Here is a 13,621-nt window from a genome sequence, read left to right as displayed (position 1 = left end):
CAGTGCAGGAAGATCAACAGGAGATGAAAGATGGTCTTTCCTTTTTAGTTTCAAAAGGAAGGAAGCCCCCCATATGTCAAAAGACAAGGGGATTAATAAAGCAGCTTAGAAGGATCCTGAATTTATTCAGGGAAAATGCACACAACTTTAGATTAAATCTAAAGAATTGCAGCTGAGAGTATTTACTTCAGGCATTTGGGAATCACTCTCCTAGCCCTCAATTCAATTCCTCTCACAAGAAGTCACTTACTTAGCACCTTGTCCCCACCAGACCACTATTTAGTAGATTCCCACAGTTTGCAAATCCAGGGCCAGCCTCCAGCCATACTCGCTGGTCCATAAATTAATAACTTGAAACAATTAGATCCCCTTCGATCCCACTCAGATTCACCCAGCAACCACCCGGAGCACTGCCCTTCCTTGAAGCAGCTACAGCCCTAAATCACATTCGCCCTGACTGCTGCATTGCAGCACATAACTGAAGTGTGAGTGCCCTCTACCCTCCTTCTGGAAAATGACACTTCCCTCAAGTCTTAAAAGACACACACACACACACACACACACACACACACACACACACCCCTTCTCCCAATCAGAGCTACAATTTCCTGCTCTCTGTTAAATGCAAACTTCTAACATTGCATTCCCAAGACTTTCATTCCACTGTTTTTCTGCTGCTCACTCCTGGCATTTGCCTTCACTGCAACCCTTTGCCTGAACAGACCATTCTTTCCCACACCTGAAAATCCAGCTGTTCTTCACCTCAACACTCACACAGACCGCCCCATCCCTCTCTGCCTAAAGCACCCTCTTTCCAAACCCTGTCAACATGACCTTCCTTCGGGAAGCTTCTCTCTCAATTCCTAGATATCTGACCTCTCCAGTGCGCTCTTCTTGCCCCTGCTCTTCCCCGTGGATGTCCAGTGCTGTGACCCCTGGCCTCACGCTGAGAGAACGCCCTGTCTGGGAAGAGGACAGGAGCAGCAGGTGACAAGGAGGATCCTGGGAGCACAGCTCCTGCCTGGCCAAGCTTTCAGCTCCTTCCCCAGCTGAAGCCAGAGGCACAAAGAGTTAACTGGACACAGCCAAGGAGGTGCCACAGCCCAGTGTGGTGATTTCAGAGATGGGAAGCAAGGAGGCAGGCCCAAGTCTCTTTCACCACAACAGAATGAAAGTACAAAGGAAGTAACCCAAGTTGACTGAGGCGAAGTTACATCATTTGTGACATTTATTATTTACTCCAGTGTCAGCGTCCCCTTGATGTCCAACAACTGAACAAACACACCACGCAGTCTCATTAGGCCCATTGCTTTATTTAATTTGGAAAATAAGTCACTCAATGCTTTGACATTAAGCAACATGATATGAAACGCAAACTGCAATAACTGAATTTAAGGCTAGACCACAGAACGGCGGATTGCTTCTGAGCCCGTTGGTGGTTATTGTTTAGAAGGATGGAGACATACTCACAAAATGCCTTCATATTTGAAGCTCACAGAGAAGAGGGTTTCTTATATTTGCTGCCCTTTTTCCTGTACTGCCTGAAACTAAGTACACAGATGGATTCTGTTTAGTTTGGGTTGAGTCCAAGTGAAAAACTGGATGATCCTTACAAGGGTTTGGTGTTTCTCTCAAGTGGAAACCACAAAAAGTTTCCAAGTGATTCAAACTAATAAAATCAAATTTCAACTAAGTGTAAATGAAGACAAAGGAAAATTCCAAATGAGAAAATTCAGACACCAAAATGATTCTTTGTGCAAAAGAATTCAAATAAACGCAATGACTTCCCTCCACTGCCCAATCATCAACACTTCTAAATCACACAAGTTCTTTGCACACAGTATAAGACAATAGTGGCAAACAGAGAATTCCACTCTCTGGGAAGCTACAATTAAGGGCATATGGTAGATTCTTCCCATCACCCAAAGTAGATAAAAATATATATATGCCATGGACTGGGAGGGTATTTCTAAATCATGAGTGAATAGTATCAGAGGAATTTACATCAGAGGCAAAGACAAGCCAGGCCCCCAGATGACTTCATAATTGAGGGAAGATAAAAAAAATGGTAAAGACTTAATTTTTCCAGTGTCACCAAGTTAGGGAGTACTTTCTGTATACCTCATGTCAATCCGAGAAGGCTGCATGGAAGAGGGAGCAATTATCCCATTTTGGCATTTTGTCCAAGTTTCTCCCAAGGAAAAAAATCAGTTCAAGTTACATCTTCATCATGCTAGTGTGAAGCTAGGCTATGAACCAAGCTCATTTTGCTTCCTTCCATGCCCCCCCAAAAAAACACAAAACAAATTCTACCTCACTCTGAACTACTAAATCCAGCTCATCTGACTAGATAGATCCAGCTAAATATTTGTTACAGATATGAATGTAGATCTAGGCTTTAAAATATAATAATAATAATAATAATAATTCTTACTCTTGGTCTGTGCAGAAAAGGAAGAGTCAGAGAAAAACCATTTCAGTAGTAATGATTGTATTGCTTCTCCCCTGAGGAAAGAGAGGCTCTGATAGTTTCTCTGAGAGGTTGGAAAGAAAGCTGATGCAACCAAATTCCCTTCATACTAGACAAAATAAATATCCAAGCTTATCTCCCAGGGGTCTTCTGAGAACAACCTCACCAAACTAATGGGATAAGTTGTCAGGGATCCCCCACCTATGACCCTAATTTGTACTACACTCTCTTTGAGTGTTACTTGGGAGAATACTTTGTCTCCTCTTCTGAAATAAAACTCCTTCAGGTAGAAGCTGCTTCAAGTTCTCTCACTGACACAGGTAAATTTTACTAGCTGCAACCGAGACTTGAACTTGAATGCCATGGCAGCCCCTACACAGTCTGTTCATTAGACCAAAAAGAAATACAACCATGTCCTCATGTACTATCTTACCACCTCCACCATGAACCTTCTGGGCTCCCATCCCAGTCAAGCAGAGGCTGAATTCCAAGCCAGTGAAAGCCCATCTTAGTGTGGACTGACACTCCAGACAAAACCCACCTACCCAAATGGAGACCAAAATCCATCTAGCGTAAACTGCAATATTTTTGATTCCTTCCTGCATTGTTTATAGCTTCTGGACCATACGCAGACACTGCACCCGCAGCACTACCCCATTATTTGGGGGAAATGATCAGACTATCAGCACTTCCCTAGAGGCTGCTGACACTCCACAGTACCTGGTATCACTCTGGCATGGCTGTGAACGGGGGTTTTTCTTTCTCCCTCCAGGATAACTTCTTAGAAGACAATGAGAGTCACAGCCAACATTCTTTATTCTCGAGCTAACACATTCACAGGTTTAACTTCAATCAGAATCAGTTTTGAAATGTTTCAACATTTCTATCATATCAAAACAAGTTTATCGGGCCTCCCCTGTTGGTGCAGGGGTTGAGTGCTGGGTTGCGAAGCTGCCCGCAGCCTCTGCAGCACCGGTTCGATCCCGGGCCACTGGTGAGGGTCCCAAATGGCGCACAGACCTCTCCTGCCGCCAGCTGCTCCCCTCAGCAGTGTACTTCGGTCCTTCTGCCTGCTCTGCTCCCCGCTCTGGCTCTGGTGAATTCTCTCACCCTCCCAAGCTTCTGACTGTACCCAGTGCTTGTATAAATAAATAAATAAATCTTAAAAAAAAAAAAAAAACACAAGTTTATCAACTTGACAAATCACAAAAGCCCAGGCTTCCACTTCTAAAGTCTTCATAAGCTAGATGGGCTACAGGGAAGAATCAGGATTGGAATTTCCAAACAGGAAGAAATAAAACCAGGAAAGGCCAGAAAGAGTGTGTAATGAAGGGAATAGAAAGTATTGTGATACATTAATATCAACAGTAAAAATCAGTTTCTTCTCTCCTTCTTCCCCCTATAATTCTATCCCCTCTTGTCAACCCAGTATCTTATCAACCCAGAACTCCTAATAAAAGTCCTCAGGAGGCAACACTGGAAGGAAATCCATCTGCCTGTCCACCTTCATCTCCAGTCTACCACGATAATAAAAGGGCGGTCTTTGTCTGTAAGGAGTGCTGACACATACTCCTTTTTCCACGAAAACTTGCTAAACAGCTTAGATTCTGTCCCCAACACCCGCGCCCATCCTTTCTTTCCTTGTAAGCATGGAATCTAGAAATCCATCCCTCTATCACCATATGCTGGCTCTGCTTTTACACGAGCAGCTGTGAGTGGTCAGAGCCCACAGCCCCTTCCCCCAGGCACCCCTCCTCCCAACAGCCACAGTGTGTGTGTGTTGCATGCCCGGTGGCTTAGGAAATGCCACCTCTGTCTGCCCATCCTCCTTCGGAGTTCTGTGCCCTCCCGTGCACCCATGTCAGCCGCTGGCTGGCTCGCCCTCGGCCCTGTCTCACCAGCCTTTGCTGGGCTACTCCCACAGCCTTTGGCACCTGCTCCCCCACCATCTCCCTTGAAATTTAATTTGTTCTGTTTTAGGAAAGACAGAAGATCATCTGAGCCATAGGAAGCTTGTTATCAAGTCTCAAAGTCTCAAGGTCTTACAGATCAATATGGTTTTTCCGCCAAGACCTACCTTCCTCACCTCTAGCCCGTGCACCACATCGTGACGACAATAAACAGCCTCTGGCCCCAAGCTTCACGGGGACATTCTTTATCTCCGTGTCCTGGTTCTTTCCAATCCCCTGCCTGCAATACTAAGAGAAATAATAATAATAATAAAAGAAAAAGGAGACAAAGATAAATCAAAAGAATATCATCAAAATACTTTTTTATTAATTTGAATATCTTTTTTAAAGAACTTGGTCTTTCCACCTAATTTTACTTAAACTAACATTTAACTGAGTCTGCCTCCTACAGCTGCACATCACACGTCCATTGGCAGTGGAAAGAAGTTGCCCAAGAATGGCTGGAAGGCAAAAGAAAGCCAGAGTAGAAATAAACATTGGCCATATGCAATCAATAAAACAGGTGTCACGCATGGGTACGTGCTGTCTGGGTTTCTGGTGTTGGGATATTGCCCAAAGTGTGTACATGTGTGTGAGGTGGGGAAACAGTTGAGATTCCCCCGAGGGCCTCAGAGATGAAAGAGTTGCAAATGTGTGGTCACAGCAAACTGCTTCTTGGAGACCCAGGAAGTCAGTCCAATTTTCAGGTTTCTTCTCCAAGACTTTATCAATCAATAAATATGCCTATCATATCCATAAAATTAATAGATTCCAAAAGAGAACAGAGTCATCAAGTTTCAAGGTTTATTTAGCACTGGCTCATTTACAACAGACTTGGGACCACAGGCAGCCTTTACACAGTGTTTTAAAGGCCACCAGGCAGCCACACCCGAGTGGAACTCAGTAATCATTCCTCCTACACTGTGGCCTGGCCTCTAGTCCCCACCACAGCTTTTTAAAATTAAGTAATAGGGCCTCCCTGGTGGTGCAAGGGGTTAAGATGCAACCTATGAAGCTATCCGCAGCCACTGAAGCACAAGTTTGATGCCCGGCCAGGGCGCTACCCCCATGGCACAGCAGACCTCTCCTGTCTCACCCACTGCTCCCCCAGCAGTGTATTTCAGTGGATCTGCCTGTTCTGCTTCCCGCTCTGTCTCTGGTGAATCCTCTCACCCTCCACAACTCTTGGCCTGTACCCCAGTTCTTGTATGCATAAATAAATAAATCTTAAAAAAATAATAAAATGAAATAATAAAGTTAGAGAGATACCTTCAGCAGCTGTGGAAATACCTCTCTCGTTCCTTGAGCATCCAGAGGAAAAAAACCCTCAAAATTCTCTCTCATCATGGACTGAAGAGCAAACTACTGTTGATATTCTGCAAAGACCCCTCACTGCCCTCCCAGAGCAGGTAAGATTCAGGTACTTTCAGAAGCTCCAGAGAGACTGGCAAAGCTGGAGGAAGTAGCAGGCCCAGGTGGGCGAGTCTTCATTCACTCAAAGAATGTGTCAAGCACACCACAAACGAGCCCTGTGGGGAAGCCAGAGATGAACAAAGCAAGCTCTTCGAAGGGAGCAGAGGGAAGGGCACTGGAAGAGAAGGGTCGAGGAATAGCCTCTTCCTACTCATCTTCCCCTAGGACTGACTCTACCAAGGACTTCTCTGGTTTGGAGGAGAACCGGACATACATCTCCAAATCATTCCCATCCCAGCACACCTCCGGGCCCTCCCCTAGCTCACAAGACTTCTGGCCTGCACCCCCAACCCAAACCCTACCTTAGTGCCATGGAACACCCTCTCTAGACTCCTCGAAGCTCTAACACCAGCAGCACCCCAGGGCCCACACCTTTCTGGCTGTGTTTTCCTGTCAAGTCTACAATCACAGCAAATCATGTGCCCTTGGGGCTCTTCTACCTTGGAAGAGAAAGGCCTGAAGAGAAAAATGCAAGACAAGGCCAGGGTGAAGTCAGAGATTGGGCCCAGCCACACCAGAGAGGATGGTAGACAAGGGGTTTGAGGAAGGGAGAGCAAGTATGAAGGAGGTGGCTGGGCCCATAGTCCTGCAGGAAGCTGGGGTAGGCGATGGAGGCCTGCCCCAGACAGGTCTGGGTGAGGAGGTGGATTGGGGACTGAAATGGAGCTTCCATGGACACGGGCTGGCAGGATGTGGGTTTTGAAGCAAACATGCTTTCGAGGTTCCTGGGTGAGGAGAAGGCTGGAAATGGCTGGAGAATCTGGGAAGGAGGTTGGAACCCTGTCTGTGGTTATATGGGGACCCTCTCCAACCAGGGGGTCCTTGAATCAGGGATAGAAGCACCCTGCCCCCAGCTTTCCAGAATTTTCTACTAGGTTCCTCTACCGCCACCACCCATCTCCACTCCCTCACCCATGTTTCTCATTACTCCAGACATAAAACCAAAAGAGAACTTGTTTTATCTGCTCCAGGATTTCTTGAGAGCCATTTAGCATTCAGAGCATATCCTAACCGATGTGTTGAGCATTATGCTGAAAGAAATAAAAATCAAAAGGTAGCGTCCCTGCCTGGGGAGCTTTCTGCTCTAGACATTCAAAAAGTGGGGCTTCGAAGACCTGGGATCAGTGACCAAAGGGAGGTACCCCCTCTTTCCCAGAATGTTCATCTTCAAACAGAGGCAAGACTGGACTGGTGGGGCGGCAGCAGCACTGGACTTAGGGCCTGAGGGCTAAATGAACAAGCGATCAGTCCAAGAAGCCACTGGCCACGAGAACAAGAAGCACCAAAGCCTTTACTTGATAGTGCTGCTGCCCCTCTGAACCCTAAATGAGGTACAGAAAAACTGGGGTGGAGGTAGGAAGGAGGGGAGGAGAAGGATAGAGACAGGACCCTGAAGAGGTGGCACCTATGCCAACTATGCCAAAACAGCGCATTGAAATTGGAGCAGAATTTCTCCAGATCTCAGAGGAAAACCCAAAAATCCCATTGACCCTGCCCTACCCCCATCTCCATTCAGCAGGGACCGAGGGCACCACTGAGCACCTCCTTTATCCCAGGCCCCATGCTTGGCCCTCGCCAAGACTACAGAGCCAAAGTTGTCAGCAGCACAGGAGACAGGCAGAAGTGGGAAGCATGGCTGTCATGACAGAGCAGAGGGGAGGGGCATCTGGGTGTTTGATTTATGTGTGTTCCAACAGTCCTAGGCTGCCTGCCCCTGCCTCGAGCTGGGATTTTCCCAGATGTGCATCTGCTTGAGGGAAAGAAGGGCGGGTGCAGGGGGAGGGTCCCCATGTCCTTGCATCTCGTCCCAAGAGCAATCCTCTCCCCTTTCTCCCTGTGCTGCTCGCTGCCTGCTGGGTGGAGGGTGGGAGGCTGGGGGAAATGCCAGGGCCCCCAGATAATCACCAGGTAATGAAAAGAACGGGCCCAGGGCTGGGGGAGAATGCAGAGGATGCAGCGTTGGGGCCATAAATCTCTCGCGGAGGACGGGGTACAGAATGGGGGAACCTGACAGTTGGAGCCCATCCAGGTGATTTCACATGAAGTATCTGAACCTTGAGGGATGGGAGGAGGGAAGATGAGAGGCGGGCGTGAGCGGGTGTGAGCCAAAGACCCGGGAGAGCCGAAAGAGAGAGATGAGAAAAACAAAAAAGAGCTGGGAAGGAGGGTGAGAGATGGGAGCAGTGATGGGAGCAGTGATGGGGGGGGGCAGCAAAAGGAGATAGAGAGACAGATGCGAGGAAACGTGGGTGGCGAGCCTGGCGGCATACCCTCTGAACCCCATAAAGATGTGCTGGTATGAGCGCCTCAGAGACGGAAGGAGGGAGAGAAACAGGGAGAGGAGCTGATGGCAGACCTAGTCCTAGAAAAACTCAGACCAAAAAATATTTGGAGGCAGACAGACAGACCAGCAGGCAGACAGAGCTGCGGACAGGGATGAAGGTGAAGGAGGCAAAGAAGGAACAAAGAAAACAGGGATGCAGTGAGGAGGGGGAGGGATGGAGACAAAGAGAGAGAAGGAGGCAAGTGGAGAGCAGGAGGAGGGAGCGAGGCCAGGGAGGGGGATATATATTTTCTTTATGATCCTCTTCAATCTCACTCAGCTCGCTGCTGAGCCGTTCCCCTCTCAGGTGCTGCTCCGTGGCGGATGTGCCCAGAAAGCTGATGGGGTGACGCTGCTGCCACGGCTGCCCCCCTGGCTCTCTCCCAGTGCCAACCTGGGGGATCTCGGAGACCCCCCGCGTGGATATAAAAGCCCAACCTGCTCCCCTCTGTCTCCCCACCACCACCACCAAATGCTGCAATCAGAAGAGGCCTGCAGCTCAGCCCTGAATTTTTCAGGGCTAATGCAGCCTGGTGCCCCCAGTGCAGCGGAGGTGGGACAGAGAAGAAACACAGGCGGGCAGGCCAGGGGGCGCGCTAGTGGAAGTGCTAAGACAGACCTTGGTTAGGGACGACTTAGGGAAGAGTGAGAAGAGGTGAGGACTGAGGACTGGGGAGATGTCTGCATCTGAGAGCTAAGAAAGCAGCAGGTGAAGCCAGCAAGATAAGATCATCCATTAATTTGGGGTCAACAATTTGGACACCTCCCAAGAAGTCTTGACCAACGCCTTGGAGCAGCTCTCCAGGAACCAGGCCCCACAAACATACCCATGAAACACACAAAAGGGGAAACTGAGACCAGCGTACACATAGGAACCAGTGAGCGAGCAACCCGCCCAGTTTGTGAAGGCCTAGGACAGCAGGCAAGCTGGGCCCGACCTTATTCCCCCCAGGCTGCCTTAAGTTGAGAACCTAGAAAAGCTCTGCAAGGACAACCTTCCTAGCTCCTCTCAGAGCTGGGGAGACCCTAAGAACATTAGCTCCTGTGTCAGCCCAGTTGAAGGTCCCAGAGGCCCAAGTTTAAGGTCCCAGAGGCCAGATGTCTGGTTACAGCTAGAGCCTCAGGAGTCTCCTTAGTAGCAGGAAGAACCTCATCACAGCTAGTCTGGGCCTCCCTGAGCTAAATTCAGAGACTGCAGGGCAGAAACCAAACTCACCTCCCTCTTCCCACATCCACCCCAAGGGGTAACAGTGGGAGGCCACCAGGGGCCAGGTCCGGAGGGACTTCACAAACCAAGGAAAAGGAGGACCCAATGCCAAGAGCCCCTGGCAATGAGCATGTAAATCTGTACATCTGGAATGGGCACCAAGGCTGGGCAGCCCAGACTCCGGGCCGGCTGAAGGACCCCAAGAAGGCGGACCCCAAGACGGCTCCCATCCCCTTCAGTGACAAAACTGTGGAGGGAGGCTCTGCGGTACCAGCGGGGACCGCTAGGGGGTGCTCGCCAATAGCCGGGCCGGGGAGAGGCAGGAGCCGGCAGACGAGCAGAGAACGGGAGACAATCGATCAGTCACCCTGGCAACCAGGCTGCGCCCGAGACAGACAGCACGTCGATAATGAAATCATCGTTAAATGACTTCAAGCCCTAATTAATAATCCGGGCCAACCGAGGCCATGCCTGACTGGGGTCGGGGGGTGGGGGGATGTCATTGCTGGGGGAGTACTGGAAGCTTCTGGACAATTAATCAATTAATCCACTCACTCAATAATTGGCTCCTTTGTCCTCTGCCGTGCCCCCCTCCCCCAGCCCATTCACCTCTGACTGAGGAGAGGGTAAGGAGAGATGTGGGGCTAATCGTTTCCGAGGGCCACGTTCCTTGCTTCCCTTTCCCCTTTTTATCCACATACCTGGTTCCTGGACTCACAGGAGCTTTCCTCCCTAAGGCTGAGCTTCCCTGTCCTTCTCTACAAATCTCATCAAAGAGGGAATTTCGGGACCTGGAGCCCTAGCTGTCCAGACACCTCCCCGTTCCCCCTCCTCCTTATCCCCACCTTCTCCCAGGCCTCACACCCCTCCCCCATGCAAGGGTACTTACCTGCAGACCCATCACCCACCCTGTGTCAGGGAATTCCCAGATACACCAGCGCTTCCCTAGATATGTGACCTTGGGCCAGTCATGCGCCCTCTCCAAGGCCTCAGTCTCCTCATCTGTAACCGGAGGGGATCCAACTGGTGTCCAAGACTCCCTCCTACCCCCTTGTCTGCTGTTCTATCTATCAGATCTGGATCATCGCCCACTCCTCTCTACTCAGTTTCTTTACCTCAGGGAGGCAAGACGGGGGATGGAGGAGCTTGGACACTGATTTATCAAGCCTCATCCCCAAGGAGCTCACCTTGAGCCCCAGAGAAGGGGAGGCAGCAGAAGGGTATATGGAGGGATGCTTCCCCCAGCCCATCCCCCTCCTGCCCAGTCGCTCTGGCCCTGCCACCCACCTTGCTTATTGCTCTCCACAACCCCCAACAGGAAATGAAAAGGGTACAGGAAATTGCACTTTAAATCCCCCAGCTCCTGGCTCCCTCCGCCAAGCCAGGAGCTAGGGACAGACTAACCTCACAGACCAGGCTTTCTCTGTTTGTAATTAGTAAGCCACTTAGGAGGAAAGGGGCCCCCTGCAGAAAGCACCCCTTCCTCCAAAGCAACTAAGTGGGTTATCCTAAAAAGTGGCATTGAGGGAGAACATTTGGGTTTAGAGAGAAGGAACCCAAGGTTCTTGGGAAAGATCAAAGCCAGCGAGACACCTGGCCTGGCCTGGACAGGTGAGCTAACCTCCTCTCTGGGAGAGCTGATTTATAGCGCCACCTGTAGCTGGGAGAAATAGTGTGGGCCCAAAACCTGGGGTGGGGAGGGACCCTGGAGAGGTAAACCTTCCAGAAAAGTCCTGCAGAGAAAACCAGGGAGCAAAACCCATCAGGTCCATCCCACCCCCGTGGACAGTTAGGAGTTTAATAAAGTTCAGAATGTCGAGGGCTTACATGTAATTAAAGCCAGAGCTGGGTAATTACATTTCTTCTCCAACAGCTACCATTTACCCTTGCCGCCCCACCTCCCTCCACCCCCTCCCCTTAGACACATCTTTTATGAAAGACACTGAACCAGATCCTGGGCTTTAGAAAATACCTCCATTAAAGAGGTGGGCTCAATTTCAGCAAAAGAAATTTAGAATACACTTTTGAAAGGATTTCCTTAGACGAAGGGCTGGTAAACGCTAGAACAAATGAGAAATGTACGTGTGCTATGGACACGCACACACAAACCAAACAGGAAAAGGCCCTCCCTTGACTGCTGTTACTTCTCAGGTGGCATTGATCTCCAGGTGATGTGTCCCACATCACGGGGACAAAATACAGTTTCTCTAAACATTAGGAAAATCATTCCCCTATAATCCTTAACTCCAGGAGGCAGTGATTATACCCCCACCCGGGTCACGGCACATACCACGGAAGAACTACACAGCACCAGGTCAGCGGCCTGCCTGCAGCCGGCCAGCTTGAGGCCCTGCCCCCTCAAGCCCTTTCTTTTCTGTTCGATCTCAACTCCTCTGCAGCCCTCTGTGTCCACTTTTTGGACTCATCCTGTGAACCCAGGCCTGAGGGGAGGAAGAGGTTCCAAAGGGGGCAGAAGACAGAGCCCTGTGGTCTGGGTTTCCAGAAGGGAGACAAACAAGAAACCAGGCAGAAACATAAAAATGCAAAGACTTTACTAGCATGTAGCCAGATCCTTCAGGTGCCAATCCTTCCAAAAGAGTGGAAACAGTGGTTGAGTGTAGAAAGCAAGATCGGAGGGAAGTAAAAACCAGGTTTAGAGGCTGCAGAGTGCAAAGGATTGGGAGGCAGGTAGTCAGTGTGCTCAGCAGATATGGAGAGAATAAGCCAGGTGATAACAAAGATGAGAATGAGGATAATTTAAAACCCCTAAGACATTTTACATTTATAAATTTTTACACGTGTACACAGTTCTTTTGCATAAATCTCATTTTATCCTTAATAACTAGTCCCAAAAGTAGGTAATAGTATTGCCACTCTATAAATAATGAAAGTAAGGCACAGAGAGGTTAAGTAACTTGCCTCAGGTCACAGAGCTGATAAGTGGCAGAGCAAGGAATCAAATTGCTGCATTCTGGTGCCAACTTCTACAGGCTGGGAAGCAGCCAGGCCAGGCTTGGGGCCTAGTTGTATAAGAGAGAGGTTACTCCCCATAGGGCAAAAGACCTGCCTCCTGGTGCCCTTTTCACCGTGTTCTATGCAGGAGACCTCTGGCTACTTAACTTGTCTAAGCCTCATCTGTGAAATGGGGAAGTAATAGCTTACCCCCTGAAGACAGAAGGTTAAACCAGATAACTTATTGAAGATTTTTTAGCTTTAAGACAAATAATTGCCTTCATGAAAGGGGTGGGTACAGGGAATAGCCAGGATGAAGTTCTCCAAGATTCCAGATTCCAGTCCCCCATGACCCCTTCCTACTCCCACCTCTGTCTTCCTCCCTCTGTCTCCTGACCCCCAGAGGCCTCTTCCCCACATTTCATAGCCTGAGCAGCTCTCTCTACCCAGCATGACTCATGGGCCCAAGAAATCCAGGCTCATTCATCTCACACTGCGTAAGGACACGTCAAGGTCAGGGAAGTCAGCCTGGCTTCCCAGCATCTTGCCCCCGCAGCCCAGCATCTCACAGGACTGCAACAGTGAGACTCATGATGTTGCTGCCCCTATCCCCACCCCCCACCACCACCTCCACCACCTGCCTCAGGGGCCTCCAGGACACATCAGCCCAAGCTCTCTGCCCCCTCCCTGCATCAGACTTGCCTTCCCTAACCCAGCCTCCTCCCTGTATTCCCGCAGGCGCGCGCACACACACACACACACACACACACACACCCCTACGCGTGTCTTCCTACCAGCTTCCAAGGCTCACATTCCCTTGGATGATGCAGTTACTGAGAGCTCAAACTCTCCATGCGTTTCCTCCTCCCAATTCCCCTGCTCCCTGCTAACTGAGCCAGCGCAGTTCTCCTTGTCTTCTAGGAAGCCTTCAGCACCTCCTAGAGCACCTTCCTCCGTCTTCCATTGTCCCATCATCACCCTGGGGCTTGGTGGGGTTGCTCTTGACCAACTCAGCTACAGGTATCTGCTGAGCAGCACCCAGAGTGCTACGCCTTCGGGTGGCTATGGCCTCATCTTCCTGAGGGAATCCTACAGGCCAGGGCCTGAGCTCTTCCCTCTGGATCTGCCCTCAGTGCCCAAAACACGAGAGGGCCAAGAGTGTGTCTCTGATTCTGCTCCCAGAAGAGAGGAGAGAGCTGAGAAGAAACCCACGAGAGGACAGAATTCCGAGCCCTCACTTTGCCTGG

General features: G+C 49.8%; 1 long non-coding RNA gene across 2 annotated transcripts in view; it reads right to left on the bottom strand.

Moving 5' to 3' along the window:
• The window catches only part of LOC129146011 (uncharacterized), a 65,904-nt gene that overhangs the window by 31,997 nt on the left and 20,286 nt on the right, over positions 1-13,621 (bottom strand). For both annotated transcript variants that reach the window (XR_008552312.1, XR_008552311.1), the window contains one exon: positions 4,548-4,668. This is a non-coding gene — a long non-coding RNA (uncharacterized LOC129146011). The remainder of the gene's footprint in view (positions 1-4,547; positions 4,669-13,621) is intronic.

Source organism: Talpa occidentalis, unplaced genomic scaffold, assembly GCF_014898055.3.
Source record: "Talpa occidentalis isolate TD23 unplaced genomic scaffold, MPIMG_talOcc4v2.1 talOcc4.16, whole genome shotgun sequence".
Taxonomy (NCBI): domain Eukaryota; kingdom Metazoa; phylum Chordata; class Mammalia; order Eulipotyphla; family Talpidae; genus Talpa; species Talpa occidentalis.
Note: the sequence above shows the minus strand (reverse complement) of the source record. Positions and strands in the feature narration are given on the sequence as shown.